Source organism: Elaeis guineensis, chromosome 7 (genome assembly GCF_000442705.2).
Source record: "Elaeis guineensis isolate ETL-2024a chromosome 7, EG11, whole genome shotgun sequence".
Classification (NCBI taxonomy): Eukaryota; Viridiplantae; Streptophyta; class Magnoliopsida; order Arecales; family Arecaceae; genus Elaeis; species Elaeis guineensis.
Genome location: NC_025999.2, coordinates 75,152,937 through 75,174,012, shown reverse-complemented (window position 1 = coordinate 75,174,012; position 21,076 = coordinate 75,152,937). Strand labels below are relative to the sequence as shown.

Below are 21,076 nucleotides of genomic sequence, written 5' to 3'. Positions count from 1 at the left end.
AGAAGCAAGACAGGGCAGCATTTCATGGGATTGTGGTTATCGATACAATTTATAAAAAGATAAGAGAGATCAGGGAAGTAAAAAATAAAAGATGAAAGGAATGTGAGAAAGATGGCACCTTTGGTGATTTGGCCCTCTTCTTCAGCACCTTCAAGTGCAATTCTGAATGTAGTGCATTATAATGCTTCAAGAACAACCTCTCCATGACCGCCGGGTTCGCCGAGAGCAACTCCGACTCCGAGATCTCTCTACCACGGACGATTACATCCTTATCCAGCGATTCCAACCACTTGTACCGGGCTTCCAAAGGTCCGTGCGCTGGAATCGGTAGGGAAACTCCACCTGGCCGCTCTCTTCCACCTGCAATGGGATCAAAATCGAAACTTGATAGGAATTTACAGCGAGTTTTACCGATCGAGCGGTCAGCATTGAGGGAACGTGGGGATTAGCACCTGGGTGGGACTCGGGACGGGGTTGTGGAAGGACAGGAGCCACTGGTGGAGGTCGGGGCAGGGGAGTGATCTGAAATCCTCCGGTAGAGGTAGAGCACTCTGGTTCGAATCGATCCAGGCGTCGATGTCGCCGACCGTGGGTTTGTGGTTCTTCGGCAGGGAGGAAAGCCAGGCTCGAGTGATCTCCTGCCGTGGCTGGTTTGCTGGAGAGCAAGAAGTAGAAGGATTAGAATTAGTGTTAGGGTTTAGGTGGGGCAACTGGAATGTGTAAGTCCGGTGGGATGGTTTGGAGGGAAGAGCCTAAGACATTTTGGGCAGAATCGTGCTGCCGGTCGGAGACGAAGCAGTGCGGGGAGGGAGGACTGGGGAAGGGGGCAGGCCGAGCGTTCGTGGGATGATTTGGGCTTTATATGGGTAGAAATGGACCGAGCCTAATGTTACAATGGATAGAAATGGACCAACCCTAATGTTAAACTGGCTTGCTTGTTTGACAGACGATGTGCGGAATACTTCTTTTCTAATTTCATTCGTGTTGAATTATTTAAATTATATTTTTTTTTAATTAAATATATATATTAAAAATTAATTTATAAAAATTTAACTAATATATATTGATAAATCAAATTATTTAATAAATGATCATATACTCGTTGATACATTACCTATAACTTTATACCTAAAATTTGAAGCTATTAATGCATGGAGAGCAACAAATTTTTCTCTTCCAGAGAGATTACCACTCTTGAAATATCTGCATAGATGTATTATTATGTAGTTATTTCACAGAATAAAAATTTAAATTATATATATTAATCAAATAGAATTATTTTAACAATGATTATACATTGTTGGTTATCTGAGATTTTATATCTAAGATTTAAAACTATTGTTATATAAATGAGCGACAAATTCTCTCTTTGAAAATGTTATCGCTTTTAAAATATCTACGATTGAAACCTATCTAGCTATAATTATAAAGTATATTGGTAAACAAGTATATCCCTTCTAAATTTCTCAATTAATTCAAACATATCTTAGCATCAACCATAAGTGGAGATAGTAGTTGAATTTAGTGAAATAAGGTTAAACAATTATTTATATACTCGCTCTATAGCTAGAATTGGGCTCAAGTTAGCCCAAGGCCCATCAAGCTAGACCCAGTTTGAATCAGGCTTTGGGCCTAGCCCGAAGAAATTTGGATCGGGTTTAGGCCGAAATGTAAAGCATGTTTAGTTTTTAGGTCGATAGGACTGGAATAGGACTCCGATCGGATCGAGCTTCGAGCTAGGCCCACAACAATTCAAACTAAGCTTGGATCTAAATATAGGATCCATTTGCATTTCAGATCAAGCTCAGGCATACCTTTGGCCCGGCTCGGGTCCGATCTCAAATTATAGCCTGGATAATTAAAATCACTTTTCCTCTTCTATCTTCCCCTATTGTCCACCGCCAATGCCAATCTTCCATCAAATATTTCTTTTCTAATTGAAAAGAAATATTTCTTTTCTAGCCTGAACAATTAAAATCCTGAATTCCAGTCTGGACGATTAAACTGGCTTGCTTGTTTGACAAACGATGTGCGAAATATTTCTTTTCTAATTTCATTTGTATTGAATTATTTAAATTATATATTTTTAAATTAAATATATATATTAAAAATTAATTTATAAAAATTTAACTAATATATATTGATGAAATCAAATTATTTAATAAACGTTATATACTTTTTGATACATTTTCTATAACTTAATATCAAAAATTTGAAGCTATTATTACATGGAGGAGCAACAAATTCTTCTCTCTCAGAGAGATTACCACTCTTGAAATATCTGCATAGATGTATTATCATGTAGTTATTTTACAAAATAAAAATTTAAATTATGTATGTTAATCAAATAAAATTATTTTATAGAGGATTATATATAGTTGATATATTATCTGAGACTTTATATCTAAGATTTAAAACTATTATTATATGAATGAGCAACAAATTCTCTCTTTGAAAATGTTATCACTTTTAAAATATCTATGATTGAAACCTATCTAGCTATAATTATAAAATATATTGGTAAACAAGTATATCCCTTCCAAATTTCTCAATTAATTCAAACATATCTCCTAGCATCAACCATGAGTGGAGATGGTAGTTGAATTTAGTGAAATAGGTTAAATAATTATTTATATACTTACTCTAAAGCTAGAATTGGGCTCGAGTCGGCCCGAGACCCATCAGGCTAGGCTAACTTGGAATCGGGCTTCGGGCCTAATTCGAAGAAATTTGGATCGAGTTTGGGCCAAAATGTAAAGCATCTTTAGTTTTTAGGCCGGTAGGGTCAGAATAGGATTTGGGCCGGGCCGGATTTCGGACTAGATCCACAACAATTCAAACCAAGCTTGGGCCTAAACATAGGGCCTGTTTGCATTTCAGACTAGGCTCAGGCATACCTTTAGCCCAGCCTAGGCCCATCCCAAATTCCAACCCGGGCTATTAAAATCTCTCTTCCTCTTCTGTCTTCCCCCATTGTCCATCACCGATGCCAGTCTTCCATCAAAGAAAATGCCTACGAGAAAGGCAAAAGAAGTAGTCCACAATGGCAGAGGAAAAATCGATGGTGCGAAGGTAGGCTAAATGGGGGACTTGAGGGCGAATAGGAAGACGGAGTCTGGGAGGGAGGCGACTTGGAAGCGGGCGAGGCTGATGAAGAGCTTGTCAGGGAAGAAGCTGGGGGCATGTTGGAAGGTCCCTATGATGCAAGAGATGATAGAGGCATCTAGATCCTTAAGCTTAGAGATAGTAGCATGTTGGAAGACTGAACTAGCATGTTCAGTGAGATAAATTTTTTTTAGGATTTGTGTTTTAGATTTGTATTTTTTGTGTGCACAAATCTTTCAAAAACTTGGCATAGGCTGAGACCAGTTTTATTAAGTCAAGAAGGGAGAGATTGATTTGGACTTGCTTAAATAGTTCCATCATTTCGTCCAATTTTCTTCTTATTGAATAGTGCAAGGGATTCTAGAGCACTCGAAAATGAAATTTTAGATTGAGGTGCTGGAGAAGTTGGGTCATCCCTCTTCTTGAGATCTTTTTCCTTTTCAGATGGTTCAAGTTTGATGTAGGTTTGAGTTTCCAGCTCGTTGGTTCTTCTTGGCTATTCTAAAGCCTTTCCATTCTTCAGGATCACTACCGATTTAGCATGCTCAGAAAATATTTCATGGGCATTAGAGCTTTCAGCCATGTACTGCCCCTTCGGGTTGCTTATGGATTGACTGGACAGTTTTTTCTCCTCTCTCCTACTGAAGGCTGAAGCTAGTTGATCTATTTGAGTCTCTAGCTAAGCTATCGATTGAGTATGGGAGTGGAGGATTTATGTGTTTATCTCTAATCCTTTCAATGCTTGTAGCACCTTCTCCTTAAAAGTGGGATTATGGTTGCTAGAGGAATATTGTGGGGCATTCTGGTACTGAGGGTAGGATGTGTTTCGATATTGTGTCTTAGGATAGTTGGGTCTCTATGCAATCGGGTTAACTATAGGTTGATTTTCAGAAGAAGTTTGGGTTATTTTTCCAGTCAAGATTGTAAGTGTTTGAGTACAGATTGTTATCCAATCTAGGAGTACTCTGGATTTGGGCCTGATCAATTTGCTCTGCACAAACTCAGAAAATTGATATGCGGCTGGGCAATTACCCACAAAATAGATTGGACTCAAATAAATGGTACAAATATCTTGCACATGAGTGGATGGGGTGGAGGTATACCCGACTTGCAATAATCGATTGAGTTTTTATGACAGTTCATCCACCTTGCTGTGGATATATATGGAATGACCTACCTTATAAATTCCATCTCTTTTTGGTCTGAACATGAGAGTGTCTCTACAGGTGGTAGACATGTGGTGTAAGGAGTATGCACTAAGGGTCTCGAACAACTGCCAAGTCTCATGTTCGCTTTTGAGCATGAATGTCCCACCATAGGAAAAAACAACCATCTATCTATACTTCTCTGATAGTCCATCATAGAAGCACTAGATTAGTTGCCATTTGGGTATCGCATGGTGAGGGCACTTGTAGATGAGATCTTTGAGCCTCTCCTAAGTTTCATGAAATATTTTTCCATCCATTTGGAAAAAATTGGTTATGGTTTTTCTGATTTGATTCATTTTTTCAATGAAAAATATTTTTTAAGAAATTTTCTCTGAAGTTGATCTCAGGTTGAAATGGTTATCGAGTCTAAAGAGTTTAGCCAGTATTTGACTTTGTCCTTAAGGGAGAACATGAATAATTTTAATCTAAATACATTGTTCGAGAAGTTTTAGATCTTGATCGTAGAGTAAATCTCAAGAAATTCATTAAGATATTTGTAAGGATCCTCGCTGCTAAGTCCATAAAAAGATGGTAGCATTTGGATGATGCTGGACTTAATTTCATACTAGGTAGCCTCCACAGGAAGCACTTGATACGTGGGGAGTAGGTATATGATGAAGGAGTGAAATACTCCTTTAATTGACGTGGTGGGTTAGCTTCATTGTGTGCAGCCATGATCCTAGCGTGAATTGCTCTTATGGTTCTCTCAATCTCAGGATCTAAGGGTTATAGTTCTGATCGTAGTGAGCTACGACCAGCATACAATCAAAAATTTTAATTCAGAGAAGACCCTATTCTATGTATATCTCTAATTTTTTAAAAATATATATATAAAAAAGAAAAGAATAATTCTAAAGATGAGAAACCTAGAGGATCCTAGACTAAGAGATAGATGAGAAGATCTTTTTTTTATTTTTATATAAATATATTAGTGGACAAGTTGCACAAAAATAATACTCCTAACTAAGATTCACTATGTCTAGACAACTCCTAACTTTCAAGTTAGCTTTTGAGCACTCCAAATTCAGAACTGACTAATCAAGTCGGTCAGATAAGTGTAAGATCGATGACAGGCTTCCTGTACTTTCGCAATAAACTTAATTAGACAACCATCTTTCTTCAAGATTGAGATCTCTGAATCACTTACCTAGACATCGATCGATCAACCAATTAAAACTTGACAACCCTTAGGCTCCCTTGTCCTATTGAGCTCGAATGTCCCTAGGGCAACATCTAGTTAATTTTAGTTAGGGTTAGAATTTATACAAGATGCAAGGAGCTCCTCTGTGGGCTAAAGAAGGGTGATGAAATCTCCACCTTATCTTATTTAGGATTTTGCCCTTTGAGATAAATTATGAAGATATTATGCAAAAAAATAAGATGTCCACACAAAAATCTTTGATTAGTCTCTAATGTCCTAGGTGTATTATGAAAAATTAAAGTTATTTTTTTTTGTTGAATCAACTATGCCAATGATCTCCAACAATGGTGCCAAAATTTGGTTACTATTGTAAGCACCAAAGAAAAATAATTTACTCTAACTCAACTATTATATGGAATATGGTGAGATGAGGTATCAAATCCTTAAGGATCAAAGGCTGAGTTGTATTCAAACTAAAAAATATAGTGAAAGAATAAAATTTTAAGATTTAAGAAAAGATAAAAAAAAAAGTTGACAGCGATAAAATTTAAAAAAATCAAATAAAAAAAGTATCTCAAATTTTTGAATTCATCCTTAATCATATATTAATATTTTAATCAAAGCAATCTAAATCACTACAAACTACAAGACGTAGTGATAATAAAAAAATAAATCTATAATCTTGTTCTCAACATAGCTTTATCTTACTGAGTACGAATCGTATCCTTAGATCGTGACTCATCTTTACATAGTCATAAGCTATTCTAGATCAAATACATAAAATAAAAAAAAATATTATTTGAACATATGAATAAAATCATAGAAACTATTCATGTTTGCCAAATCAATATTATTTAAAAAGAAAGAAGCCTTACAATATTCAAGTAGTTGATTGCATAATAAAAGAAAATACACAATGAGATCAAGAAATAAAATACAAATCTAGATTTAAGGACTTCATCTACTCCTTCGAAGATAAAAGATTTAGTTGCTTATAGATTAGATCTTGCTCACCATCAACAGCTCCATCTTTTTGTTAGAGAAAAACTTGAAGAAGAAGATGTAGAACCTTCTTATGCCATCAAAAACTCTCTCTCAGAATTTCAATATCTGGCAACCTCCTTCTCTTCCTCCTTTTTTTTTATAATTTTTCTCTCTCCATCTCTTTTGGGCTGCCCTACATCCCTTTTTATAGCTCTCATGACCTCCTTGAGTCCTAGCTGTGAAGAAACCAGATCTAGGGTTTCAGGGTTAGATCTTGAAACTTTTTCAAGATCAGACAGCAAAAGATTAAAATAAATCAAAATTTATCTTATAAAATCAGAAAATTCTAAATCTAAAATTTTATTACATGATTATTACATGACATTCAATCAGAAATTAAAATATGAAGAGCAAGAACTACATGTTGATCATATCAACATGTTTCTATACTATATCTAATGTATGTAAAATATAATAGATCAGATCTATTACCTTGCAAGTTAGACGTTCTAACTTTGCTGATCTGGGTTTGAGGATAATGTTGTGAGTCGCATATACATTCACCTCTAGGAGTCATCTACACAAGCCCACGAATCACGATCAGAAGTTCTGATCCAGAAAATCAGCATAGTATGCTAGTACTGTGCTGATCCTTCTTCGATGGTCGATCAGATGCCTCCTTCTTCTTGATTTGGATCCTTCCAAAGATGAAAAATAGGAGAAAGAGTTTTAGATGTGAGACACTCTCAGAAAACTTACAGATGGAGGAAGGAAAGAGATGAACTCAGCAATCCTAGAAGAAGGCCCTCTTCTTCTTCTCTTTGCTCTCTCCTAGACACTTAGTTTTGTGTCTATTATATCTTCACACCCCAACACTCTTTCTCTCTGATTTTCACATGCCCCAAAGGTCTCTCAATGTTCTATAATCCATAAAATCTCAAGAAGAAATTCATCTTAAATAATGAGATATGAAGAATCTTGTCTAGGTCAAATACTAGTCAAGAAAAATCCAAACAGGGCAAGACAAGTGGTGCCCAACTCTTGGGCACCCCCTCCTTCTTTTTTTGCCATGGACCACCAGCAAAGGGTGCACAATATGTGTCATAAAAGCCACAAAAATTTCAAAAAAAATCTGAGTAAAATTAGTGCCATAAGGAAAGAGTTTTGATTTCCCAAAATTCTATTTCACAGAATTTGAAATCCAAACTAATTCCTACTTTGACTTGGTCCACAACCATATTCCATGTAAGAGAGAAAGAGTAGAAAGCTTTGGGCATACGTGAAGGCCTAGGAGAAAAGGTTTTGTCATACAAAATAAGAGAGAGTGGGCATGGGGGGCTAAGATGGTGCAAGGTGGAATCCTAGTCTTACTAGGATTCAATTTATGACTTGTTCAAATTTGATTCCTCAAACCAAATCAAACCAAAACTAAATCAATCCAATTAAAATAGATCTTAATCTAATTAAAAATTTAATTTAATTAGATTAAATTAGATTTAAATTAGATTTAATTTTTTAATCAAATTAAAAATTAGGTTGACCCAAGTCCTGATTAGATTAGGACTAGTTTTTTCTTGCACTTGGCTTATCCAATAAATCAAGTGGACTTGATCCAATCAAGCTCAAATCAAATCTAATTAAATCATATTCAATTAGACTTAATCTCAACCTATTGGCTTAATCAAATTAAGTCAATTAGCAATCAAATTGCTAATTGATCCTCCTGCAACACTTGCACTAGGTTAAATATCAATCGTATTGATCGTTTAATCCTAGAACGATTCTTAATCGTTGATCAACCATTCGATCGAATCATGAACTCTAATATGTGTGACCTCATAGGTCTGAACCTAAATCAGTAGTACAGAAATAAATTTTTATACCAATCGAAATGACCATCTAGCAATAGACCCGACGGTCGGATAGGCCGAATGTGTAGAACAACATCCTTAGAATCCATGCGGATATAGTTTCCATATAATTCATTTTCTTGATCAAAATGCTCATAGGACACCTCAGAGTTCAACTGTTAACTCTGATCAGGTTGTCCACATTGTATTTTAAAATATCAAATCCATTTGATGGATTATCCTAGCCAAGATTTTGCTAAATTGAAATACAGCGACTCATTCTTCTCCAACTCTTGGAGTGGTCAATCCCATCTCGATCACACTCTGACTTCGTAAGTACTTGATTGTACCCAGAAGCCTTTCATCACTGAATTAAAAATTCAGTTAGTCCAGTATCAAAGCACAGTGAGTTGCTTGCAAGTCACTGAGGCGATCTCAGGTCTAAGAGACACTTATACCTATATCTCATTAGAGACATTCTCAACAACAGAATGCTCTGGAGTTGGTCACGTTCAATGATGATGTATCCTTACATCTCATCTGTATGCCATACTATTGTCTCCACATTCTTTGATTAAGAGGACAATCAACCCATATGGCCTACAGCGATCTATGCTCGATAGAAGCTGTCGTCCTTATTAACAGTCTATCATTTGGTTGTGAACAGTTTTAAGGACTAATCGATAAATCCTCTCTTTATCGAACCTAAATAGTCCTAAGGACTTCATCATAACAACGGAGTTCATCAGAAGATGAAAACTTGTGATAAAAATATCAAAAATATATTTTATTTATTAACAAATCTATTATGATATAAGATTGCTCAATCGTCAACAGGTTGACGATTAGCTTTTGAAACATATTTTTTAACAACTCTCACTTATCCTAAAGCCACTCGACACAGTATCTAATACCCATCTTCGACTTGTGATTGTCGAACTCCTTTATCGCCAGGGCTTTAGTGAAGGGGTCAGCCAAGTTTTTCTTTCTGTCGATCTTCTGAAGGCTGACGTCACCTCGATCCACGATCTTTCGAATCAGATTGAAGCGGCGCAAAATGTACTTCGTCCGCTGGTGTACTTTGGGTTCCTTCACCTGAGCTATGGCACCAGTGCTGTCGCAGTAGAGCAGGATCGAACCATCAAGGGAGGGTGCTACTCTGAGCTCGGTGATGAATTTTCTCAGCCACACAGCTTCTTTCACGGCATCCGATGCTGCGATGTACTCTGCCTCATAAACAGAGTCTGTCATTGTATGCTACTTGGAACTCTTCCAGCAGATGGCTCCACTATTCAGAGTAAAGATATAACCCGACATGCTTTTGCTGTCATCATGGTCAGATTGAAAGCTGGAGTCTGTGAACCCCACAAGTTTCAGATCTGACTCGCCATAAATCAACCATTGATCCTTAGTATTTCTCAAATACTTGAGGATGGCTTTAACCACTTTTCAGTAATTTTCTTCAGGATCAGATTGGTATCTACTCACTACTCCTAGTGAGTATGCCACATTTGGCCTTGTACATGTTATGGCGTACATGATAAATCCCACGATCGAAGCATATGAGACTCTACTCATACGCTCTCTCTCTTCAGGAGTTGTTGGACAATCCTTCTTAGAGAGAGAAATTTCATGGCCTATCGATAGATAGTCCTTCTTGAAATTCTCCATACTGAACCTCTTCAGCACAATATCTATGTACGTAGATTGAGATAACCCAAGCATCCTTTTAGATTTATTCCTATAGATCTTCATCCCTAGGATGTAGGATGCTTCACCCAAATCCTTCATGAAGAACTGCGATGACAACCAAATTTTTATTCTCTGTAGGACGGCGATGTCATTCTCGATTAAGAGAATGTCATTCACGTACAAGATAAAGAATACTACAACTGGATCATTTGCCCATTTATAGATGCAGGGCTCTTCTCCGTTCTTAACGAAGCCATATGTTTTGATCACCTTATCAAAATACATATTCCAACTCCGAGAAGCTTGCTTCAATCCATAAATGGATCTCTGAAGCTTGCACACCTTGGACTCATCTGTGGATGTAAACCCTCAAGTGGTATCATATACACCTCTTCGGTTAGCTCTTCATTCAGAAAAGCTATCTTTACATCCATCTGCCAGATCTCATAATCCAGATGGGTAGCTATTGCAAGCATTATCTGAATAAATTTGAGCATTGCCACAGGGGAGAATGTCTCATTATAGTCAATACCATAATGTTGATGATATCCCTTGGCAACCAGATGGACTTTATAGGTCTCCATCTTTCCTTCTGCGCCCCTCTTCCTTTTGAAGACCCATTTACACCTAATGGGTTTAACCCCTTCAGGTGGGTCAATCAATATCCATATATCGTTGATCTTCATAGACTCTATTTCGAATTTCATGGCTTCAAGCTATTTCTCAGAATCAGATCTCTGCATTGCATCCATATAGGTGATCGAATCCTCATCATTCTCATCGAGTTCAATGGGATCACCGTCCCAAACCAAAAAATCGTAGTATCTATCCGACTGATGTGGTACTCTACCGGATCGCCTTAATGGTGCAGGTACATTCGGCTTCAGATCTGATCTAATCAAATCTGACTTAGGTTCAGCTATTGGTGTCGGTCCTTCTACCTGTTGAACTTCATCAAGTTTAACCTTAGAGGCAACGGTTCCTTCATCAAGAAATTTCTTTTCTAAAAAAGTTACCTTAAGACTGACGAACACCTTTTGTTCATTAGCATGGTAGAAAAAATATCCTTTGATCTCTTTGGAGTATCCTATGAATGTGCATTTGTCAGACCTAGATCCGAGTTTATCTGTAACTAACCGTTTGACATAGGTCGGGCACCCCCAGACCCTAAGGTGTGAAAGTACTGGCTTATGCCCTATCCATATCTCATATGGAGTCTAAATTACAGACTTACTTGGAACCCTATTTAATAGATAACGGATTGATTCGAGTGCATATCCTCAGAAGGATATCGACAAGCTGGCAAAATCCATCATGGATCGGATCATGTCTAACAGAGTCTGATTTTATGGTGTTCCTGGAGGAGTCCATTGGGAGAGAATCTCATTCTTTTCTAAATATGTGAGAAACTCATCAGAAAGGTATTCCCCTCCTCGGTCAGATCGAAGAGTTTTAATACTCTTCCCAGTTTATTTTTCTACTTCACTTCAGAATCGTTTGAACATTTCAAATGAATCCGACTTATGTTTCATCGGATAAACATATCCATATCTAGATAAATCATCTGTGAAAGTGATGAAGTAGAAATATCCACCTCTAGCACTTGTGCTCATGGGCCCGCATACATCAGTATGTACTAGGCCCAAGAGCTCAGTAGCTCTCTCACATTTTTCAGTAAAAGGTGACTTGATCATTTTACCAAGAAAACAGGACTCACAGGTTGGAAGTGATTCACAATCATTGACTTCGAGGATACCCTCTTGAGTCAACCTATTTATCCTGTTCTTGTTTATATAACCTAGCTTATAGTTCCATAAGTAGATATCTGATACACTATCTAATCTAGGGTGCTTGCCTGTAGAATAGGCTACATTAACAGGTTGTGATAACATATACACACCATTGTTCAAATGTCCATAAAAAATAGTAACACCATTCACAATGATATTATAAACTTGTTTCTTTATTGAAATTTCATAATCATTTTTGGCCAGAAGGCCTACAGAAATAATATTTAAAAAGAAATTGGGACAGAAATGACAATCATTGAGAATAATGGTATGGGACTCAAATACAAGTTTCAAGATTCCTAATGCTAGAACTGAAACTGATCTTTCATCTCAACGTTCAGGAACCTCTCGTCTTGCTCGAATCTCCTACTGACCTACAACCCTTGCAATGAATTGCAAATATGGTAAGGGCTACCGGTATCCAATATCCAGTCAGTTATATCACAAATAGAGAAATTACAAGGAGTTATCATATAAATACCTTGTCCAGCAATAGCTTGCTTCTTTCTCTGCCTGTTCGGATCCAGGGAGGCAATGTACTGAGGATAGTTTCTCTTTTAGTGCCTCCGTTTCTTGCAAAAGAAGCATTCAGCTTGACTCTTATCGGGCTTGATCTTTTTTATCTGGCCCTGCCTGATGTCCCAGCCTGAACTTGCACCTTCTTCACTTTCTTCTTCTTGTTCTTCTTTCTTTTTCAAAGGAATGAGAATCAGAAGATGAATCTCCCATTAAGTTCACCGACTCCTTATGGAGTTGGTGATCCTTCTCAAAGTTCCGAAGCAACCCCAGTAACCCATGGTAGTTTACTTCAGGCTTTGTCATTCTATAATGAGTGAGGAATGGGAGATAAGACTAGAGCAGCGAGTTCAGTATTGCATCTTTCCCAAGCTGCTCATGCAAGGAAAGCCGAGCTTGCTCAAATACTCCATCAGCTCGATCATGTATAATACATGATCAGTGACAGAGGCACCATCTCGTATTTTGACATTGAAGATGGCATAACTAGTCTTGTGCCTCTCTACGTCATCGGATGTGCCAAAGGCAACCTCCAACACTTGAAGCATATCCTTTGGCTGAGCCATCTCAAATCTGCGACTGAACTCGTTGCTCATGGCAGCTAGTATGATGCAGCGCACTGTGGTCCGATCACTGAGCCACTTCTGGTAAGTGTCTCTAACTGTTCCACGTGCATTGACAGTTGACTTCTCAGGTGCAGGATCCATTATTACATATAGGATCCGTTCATACTTCAGAACTATCTTCAACTTTCGGTATCAGCTACTGAAGTTGGGTCCCACCAAATTTTATTGTCCAACAATGATCGGAGCGATAGAAAAGTGGCCATATCTGTACAAAGAAAAATCATAATCTAATTAGTAATTGATTCATTAAACCTAAAGGTTTGGACTTTAATCAAAAGATTTCTTCCACTATTTTATTTGAATTGGTAGTCTCTACCTCCAATTCGAGAAATTATCCTAATTCCTTAGTGGGTACTTGAATTCACTTAGACTGCACACAAGCCCAACTTTGGTTTGCCAACCCATGTACATCTAAGGGTAGGTTCATAATCAATTATTTTTTTAAATAATTTTTAATAATTTTAATTTTGCTCCAGTCCCTAATCAGTAGGCTTTGGCCTCCACTGAAAAGATTTGGTTAGGTCCAACCATTAACATGACCATACTTGGCTCATCTAGCCAATGAATGATTAGGCCCAACTTTGGTTGGCTAACCTAACCACCATTTAGAAAGATGCAGTCAAAAAATCATATTATGAATGACAATTTCATTAGCCGATAAGCACCAGGCCTTTGGACCTCCAATGATTATCCAACTGATGGACCCATTATCATCCACTTAATGGGAGGCTATGATCTAGTTATCACCATAATCATTTCATTTTAAGAACTTAATAATTTTAGAAGATTTAATTGATTTAGAGGAGGAGGTCAGATGAACTAACTTATCATGATCCTTCCATTGGCTTCACCAAATCAGCTTAAGGGAGACCATTAAAAGGGCTGGTCTAGGAGTACCTAAATCAGTCACACTGATTTACCTAGCTGACATGGGTCAGTTCAAATAGTCAAGTGATCCGATCAAAACATAATTTTATCGAGAGGCTAGGTAAGTTCGATCGGTGGGAGGATCTGCCAAAGCTTGCCTTAGACACCATCAGAAATGATCAGGTAAGTGAGCTGCCAATTAAAAACCACCAGTCTGATTTACCTTAGTCTCCAACTAGTTTAATTAGTTTTAATTAGATCAACCTAACAGTTAGTGCTAGACTGCTTAGCTAAGAATCAAGTCCATTTGGTTCTCGTTAAAGACATGGACTTAACCAACTACAACTATTGTAATTGATCTAAAAAATCTTTGATCTAATCTAAGATAATAATTGATTAGATTTAGTCAATTCTCTAATTAAGTCTATCTTTAATCTAACCTTAGGTCTAACCCAATTAATGTACCTAATTCCCACTAACCCATTAACCTGATGTGTTATGGTTTGTGTCTTAGGTTCTTCAATTCACAATCCTAGAATCTAATCAAACAACTTCTTAATTCTTAATTAAGTTTTGGGTTGAGGGTTGGAGTTCGACTTTTCAAAAATAATTTTTATATTTGTAAAATATTTTTATAACATGTTTCTATCAATCAAGTTGCATGTTTGATTCATAATCAAAATGCAAGTGAAATAAGCATGAAACTACTTTAGATGTAATCTAAACAGATTCATGTAATTGAAATAATTTTAACTTTAAACTGCATAAATTTTTCAGACAAATATATGATGGTTCTTTACGCAAAAATAATTAATAAAAAGATTTTATTTTAGATTTAAATATTTTTTAAATCTAATAAATTATAAATTTAATCTAAATTATATTTAATAAATTTATGATTAAAGATAGATCTATATGAACTAGGACAACCTTTGCACTGTAAGGGATAAACCTTACAGCAGGACAACCTACAGTTCATGATTGATCTAAAAATTTTAATTTTAAATTTAACAATCAGATTATAAATTAGATCTAATCTAAGAAATAATCTAATAATATATAAATAATCATATAATAAATAATCTAAGTTCTGATACCAATTGAAAAAACCAGATCTAGGGTTTCAGGGTTAGATCTTGAAACTTTTTCAAGATCAGGCAGCGGAAGACTAAAATAAATCAAAATTTATCTTATAAAATCAAAAAATTAAAATTTATCTTATAAAATCAAAATTTATCTTATAAAATCTCTAGATCTAAGATCTTATTACATGATTATTATATGATATTAAATTAAAAATTAAAATATGAAGAGCAAGAACTACATGTTGATCATATCAATATATTTCTATACTACATCTAATGTATGTAAAATATAATAGATCAGATCTATTACCTTGCAAGTTAGACGTTTTAACTTTGCTAATCCAGACTTGAGAATGATGTTGTGAGCCACACATATGTCCGGCCTCTAGGAGTCATCCACACAAGCTCACGAATCACGATCAGAAGTTCTGATCCAGAAAATCAGCACAGTATGCTAGTACTGTACTGATCCTTCTTCGATGGTCGATTAAATGCCTTCTTCTTCTTGATTTGAACTATTCCAAAGATGAAAAGTAGGAGAAGGAGTTTTAGATGTGAGACACTCTTAGAAAACTAATAGATGGAGGAAGGGAAGAGGTGAACTCAACAATCCTAGAAGAAGACCCTCTTCTTCTTCTCTTTGCTCTCTCCTAGACACTTAGTTTTGTGTCTATTATATCTCCACGCCCCAACACTCTTTGTCCCTAATTTATACACCCCAAAGGTCTCTCAATGCTCTATAATCCACAAAATCTTAAGAAAAAATTTATCTTAAATAATGAGATATGAAGAATCTTTGTCTAGGTCAAATACCTAGTCAAGAAAAATCCAAACAGGGCAAGACAAGTGGTGCCCAACTCTTGGATGCCCCCTCCTTCTTTTTCTACCATGGACCACCAGCAAAGGGTGTACAATATGTGTCATAAAATCTATAAAAATCTCAAAAAAAATTTGAATAAAATCAGTGCCTTAAGGAAAGAGTTTTGATTTCCTAAAATTCTATCTCATAGAATTTAAAATCCAAACTAATTCCTACTTTGACTTTATACACAACCACATTCCATGCAAGAGAAAAAGAGTGAAAAACTTTGGATGTGTGTAAAGGCCTGGGAGAGAAGGTTTTGTAGTATAAAATAAGAGACAGTGGACGTGGGGGCTAAGGTGGCGCAAGGTGGAATCCTAGTCTTACTAAGATTCAATCTATGACTTGTTCAAATTTGATTTCTCAAATCAAATCAAACCAAAACCAAATCAACCCAATTAAAATAGATCTTAACCCAATTAAGAATCTAATTTAATTAGATTAAATTATATTTAAATCTGATTTAGTTTTCTAATCGAATTAGAAATTAGGTTGACTCAAGTCCTAATTGGACTAGGACTAGTTTTTTCTTGTACTTGGCTTATCCAATAAACCAATTAGACTTGATCCATTCAAGTCCAAATTAAATTTAATTAAATTATATTCAATTAGACTTAATCTCAATCTATTGGCTTAATCAAATTAAGCCAATTAGCAATTAAATTGCTAATCGATCCTCCTGTAACACTTGCACTAGGTTAAATGTCAATCGTATTGATCGTTTAACCCTAGAACGATTCTTAATCATTGATCAACCATCCGATTGAATCATGAACTCTAATGTGTGTGATCTCATAGGTCTGAATCTAAGTCAGTAGTACAAGAATAAATTTTTATACCAATCGAAGTGATCATCTAGCAATGGTATTCAACGGTCGGATAGGTCGAATGTGTAGAACAACATCCTTAGAACCCATGCGGATATAGTTTTCATATAATTCATCTCCTTGACCAAAATGCTTATAGGATACCTCAGAGTTCAACTATCAACTCTGATCAGGTTGTCCACATTGTATTTCAAAATATCAAATCCATTTGATGGATTACCCTGGCCAAGGTTTTACAAAATTGAAATACAGCGACTCATTCTTCTCCAACTCTTGGAGTGGTCAATCCCATCTCGATCACACTCTGACTTTGCAAGTACTTGACTGTGCCCAGAAGTCTTCCATCACTGAATTAGCAATTCAGTTAGTCCAGTACCAAAGCACAGTGAGTTGCTTGCAAGTCACTGAGGCGATCTCAGGTCTAAGGGACACTTATACCTATATCCCATCAGAGACATTCTCGATAGCAGAATACTCTGAAGTTGGTCACATTCAATAATGATGTATCCTTACATCTTACCTGTATGCCATACCAGTGTCTCCACACTTCTTGGTTAGGAGGACAACCAACCCATATGGCCTACAGCGACCTATGCTTGATAGAAGCTGTCGTCCTTATTAACAGCCTATCATTTGGTCGTGAATAGTTTTAAGGATTAATCGATAAATTCTCTCTTTATCGAACCTAAATAGTCCTAAGGACTTCATCACAACAACGGAGTTCATTAGAAGATGAAAACTTGTGATGAAAATATCAAAAATATATTTTATTTATTAATAAATTAATTATAATATAAGGTTGCTCAACCGTCAATAGGTTGACGATTGACTTTTAGGATATATTTCCCAACAAACTGTACCAAATCTGTAGAATCCTCATGCTTTCTCCTTTCCTATTTTGGATGTGGTGTCCCAAAACCCTAGCCCTTCTCTCTTTCTATATCTCTATTAGCATCCCAAGTGAGAACCATACCTCAGGCCCATGCACAAGCCCACTCGGACTGCATGAACCTGCGCCCGCATCCCGCTTAAGCTGCACCCGCATCTGCATGCCCACGCCCAAGTTTCCTTTGCACCCACACATCTGCTTAAGCTGCGCCTGCATCTGCATGCCCGCACCAGTGCGTTAGCTCTATAAGCCGTGATGTAGATTGCGTGGCCTTGTTCTGATGAGCCGCGTATGGACCATGCATCATTTATTATTATGCACCGTGCATGGACTGAACGGCATCCCTGTGCACCACGCGTATGGTTGTGTGAGCCAAGCAATTTTTTTGTGCTCTAGGTCGTATTTGGCATTGGACCGTGTGCTCCTATGAGCCATACGATTGCTGTCTTTTTTTTGACTGTGTTTTTTGTATTACTAAAAATTTTTTGATAGAAACTAGCTTGGATTTTAACTTGAGCTTGGTTACTATAAATATTAAGTGTTGCCCAGCTATGCAACCCAAGAGGGGGGGTGAATTGGGTTTCTAAAAATTTTAAACTTAACTTATGACTTGTGAGAAATGTTTGACAAAGCTTAATAGATAGAGTGAGAAGAATCAATTCAAGACTAATAGCAAGAGCAAGGATGCAAGAGAATAATAAAGAGATAAAGAAGAGCAATTAGATACACACCAAACAAAAGGATTTATAGTGGTTCGATGCCAACCTTGCACCTACATCCACTCCCCAAGCTCTTACTTGAGAATTTCAATCCACTAATCTTGTATTTAACCCGAATACAAACGTCGGAAACTCCGACTCTAGCTATCCCAAGCTAGACCACTTATTTTTCGGGTACAAGCCAACCCAGTACACTCCGATTCTAGGTTCGGATCAACCTTTTCTTATTTTGGAACCCCTCCAAAATAAAAACAATCACTCAAACTTGGAATAACAATTTATAGCACAAATAAGTACAAAGAAAGCTCCTTCAATGAGCGAATATAACTTTAAATACACTTTACTCAAGAGAAGAAGACCCTTTTGGATTTCCTCAAGGTGGTTGGAGACTTGAATGTGCACTTGAGGAGTTGGTGAGCTTGGATTAAAGGCTTCTTCAAAGCTTTGAATGAGCTCTTGCTTAGGGCAGAAAAGTTAGCTTGAAAATTTTTTTTTCAAAATCTCTCTTCTTGAAATTCTCTTCTTGATTCCCACCTTTTTGTACCTTTTATAGTTTTAGAAAATAGTGAAAAATATTCTAGACTGAAAAAGAGCCGTTAGACCATATTAAATGAGCATTAAAAGCACTTAAAACGGGTTAAAAACTAGCCGTTGTAGAGAAATCCCGTCACAGGGGTCGACTCATGGGTCGACTCATGCCTGGGGGTCGACTCATGGGTCGACCTCTGTGGAAGAACATCAGAGAATTACCAGAAAATAAGGTTCTGTGATTTTTGGCCTAAAAATTGCAGGGGTCGACTCATGGGTCGACTCATGCCTTGGGGGTCGACTCATGGGTCGACTCACAGGTTGTGCCAAGCCAAAAAATCTGCGTGCCAAACAGCTCATGTGCCATGAGTTGACTCATGGGTCGACTCATGATTTTCAAACATGCATATCTTTCAAAATACAAGTCCAAAATCAATAAAATTTTCACCATTGAATCACAAATCTTTTGTTCTATCATTTGATACCATCAAATCAGGGTTTTGATAAAATTATAATTTTTCCTCTGAAGAGCAAAAAGATTTTTTCAAGTGAGAAATATTAGTACCCCTTCAACTGCTTTGTAATCATCAAAATCAATCTAGGAAGCAACAATCTCTCCCTTTTTGATGATGACAAAATATTTGAACAAAAGCATTTATATGAATCAATGATCATGAATTTTAAAGGAATGAAATGCATTATAGGTAGTTTAAAGATAAATAGGAATTTTTCTACCAACTTATAAGTGCATTTGCTTGAAAAGAAGATTGATTCTTTTGGCATGTGATACATGTGCTCATTTGCATAAGTAATTCGCCTATTGCTTGATGATTTAAAAATTTACTTATTTAAGTATGTGATATAGGTATCAGAGTAGAAAATTTATTTTTGTTATCAGAGCAAAGCAGAATTTACATTAGGATTTGAAAATTGCGTGTTTGAAAATATCTCATTTGCTCATTTGCTTGTTTTTCAAATTTCTTGAAAATTTGCTCATTCTAATTTAGTTTTAGTATCAGAGCAGGTTTAACAATTAAGTATTTCAAAGCATGTCTAATTTTAAGATGTATCAGAGCATGTCTAATTTTAAAGCATATCAGAGCATATTTAAGAAGAAATTTTAAAAGTTGCTCATTTGCTTTGTGCTTAGCAATTTATTCATTTAGCAATCTTGATTTCTCCCAATTTACTCATGTTATTTTTAAGTCTTTTATTTATCTTTCTTTTGATACTTTTGCTTAGCAATTCACTCATTGTATTTTGAAGTCATTTAATAATCTTGCTTTTGATACTTTTCTTTAATTTTTCTTTAATTTCTCCTCCTTTTTAACATCATCAAACATTGTTAACTCCTCCTCCTTTTTGAATACAATTTCTCTTTAGTGTTTCTTCAAACTTTTTGTGCTAATCATTAATGTTTGCTCCCCCTGAATACAACAGACATTAAACAAAATGTGCCATAGAGTACCATAGATATGAATTAGCAACAAAGAGAAGATGTATAATCAAGAGATGATTGACATCATTACAAAGAGTAGATATATAATTAAAAGATAATTGATACCATAGTTGTTTCAATACATATTCCATAAAAGTCAACTAGTTAATATCATTACATGGCCCAAAAGATAGATCCTAGAAAGAACAACAGACATGACTAACAACAAGGATCTACATGACTCTACGGATCAGAATCAGATGTATCAGAGATGGGATGGGAGAAGATGGATCACGGCCAAGAGCTCGGCCTCTACCTCGTCTGCCTCTGCCATGAGTGGAGGTGCTGGCACGAGCAGGTGGGCAAGATGAACTTGGAGGCTGAGAACGTTGAGAGGCCAAAGACTGGACTGAAAGAGTGAGCCTAATGGAATCAAGAATGTTCAGTGCTCTCGAAACAGACTGAAGCAGAGCAGTGAACTGAGTAGATGCATGCTCACTCGAGCCTTTGATCTCTCTCCTCAAAAACTCATAACCACCCTCCAATGCACCTCGGAGCCTGCCAGCCTCCGCAGTAAGGTCTGTGACCTCAATAGTGCTCTCCTGTGGCTGAGGATGGGCCAAAGCTAAGACTTGCCCCTGCAAGTCAAGAACTCTCCCAGTCAGTCTCAAAATGCAATCCTCGAGCTGCTGAATCCGAATAGACTGATCTGAGATCAACTGAAATACAGTGGAGATATGGAGGATCAAGGTCTGATCAGATATATCTAATGATGTGGATCCCGGTGCAAATACAGAAGTGCTCCACTGACAAGAAAGCAAGGAAGCCACACGCTGAGAAATCTGCTCAATCTGATCATCGGCCAATCTGAACTCTGAAGGAGGTGCTCTGCTCTCTGGCTGCTGTATTGGTGTGTACCTCCTGATGAACTCTGAAGGGCCAGCCTCTG

The 21,076-nt window shown here is 36.8% G+C and overlaps 2 non-coding genes across 2 annotated transcripts in view; one reads left to right on the top strand and one right to left on the bottom strand.

Annotated features, from left to right (window-relative positions):
- The window catches only part of LOC105048955 (uncharacterized), a 45,279-nt gene that overhangs the window by 13,607 nt on the left and 10,596 nt on the right, over window positions 1-21,076 (bottom strand). The window contains exons 2-4 of the transcript XR_012142837.1: window positions 17,527-17,658; window positions 453-752; window positions 119-360 (exon numbers count right to left, since the gene is read on the bottom strand). This is a non-coding gene — a transcript (uncharacterized protein). The remainder of the gene's footprint in view (window positions 1-118; window positions 361-452; window positions 753-17,526; window positions 17,659-21,076) is intronic.
- LOC114914399 (small nucleolar RNA R71) lies at window positions 4,497-4,602 on the top strand. Its single transcript, XR_003801448.1, has one exon. It is a non-coding gene; the product is annotated as a small nucleolar RNA R71 (small nucleolar RNA).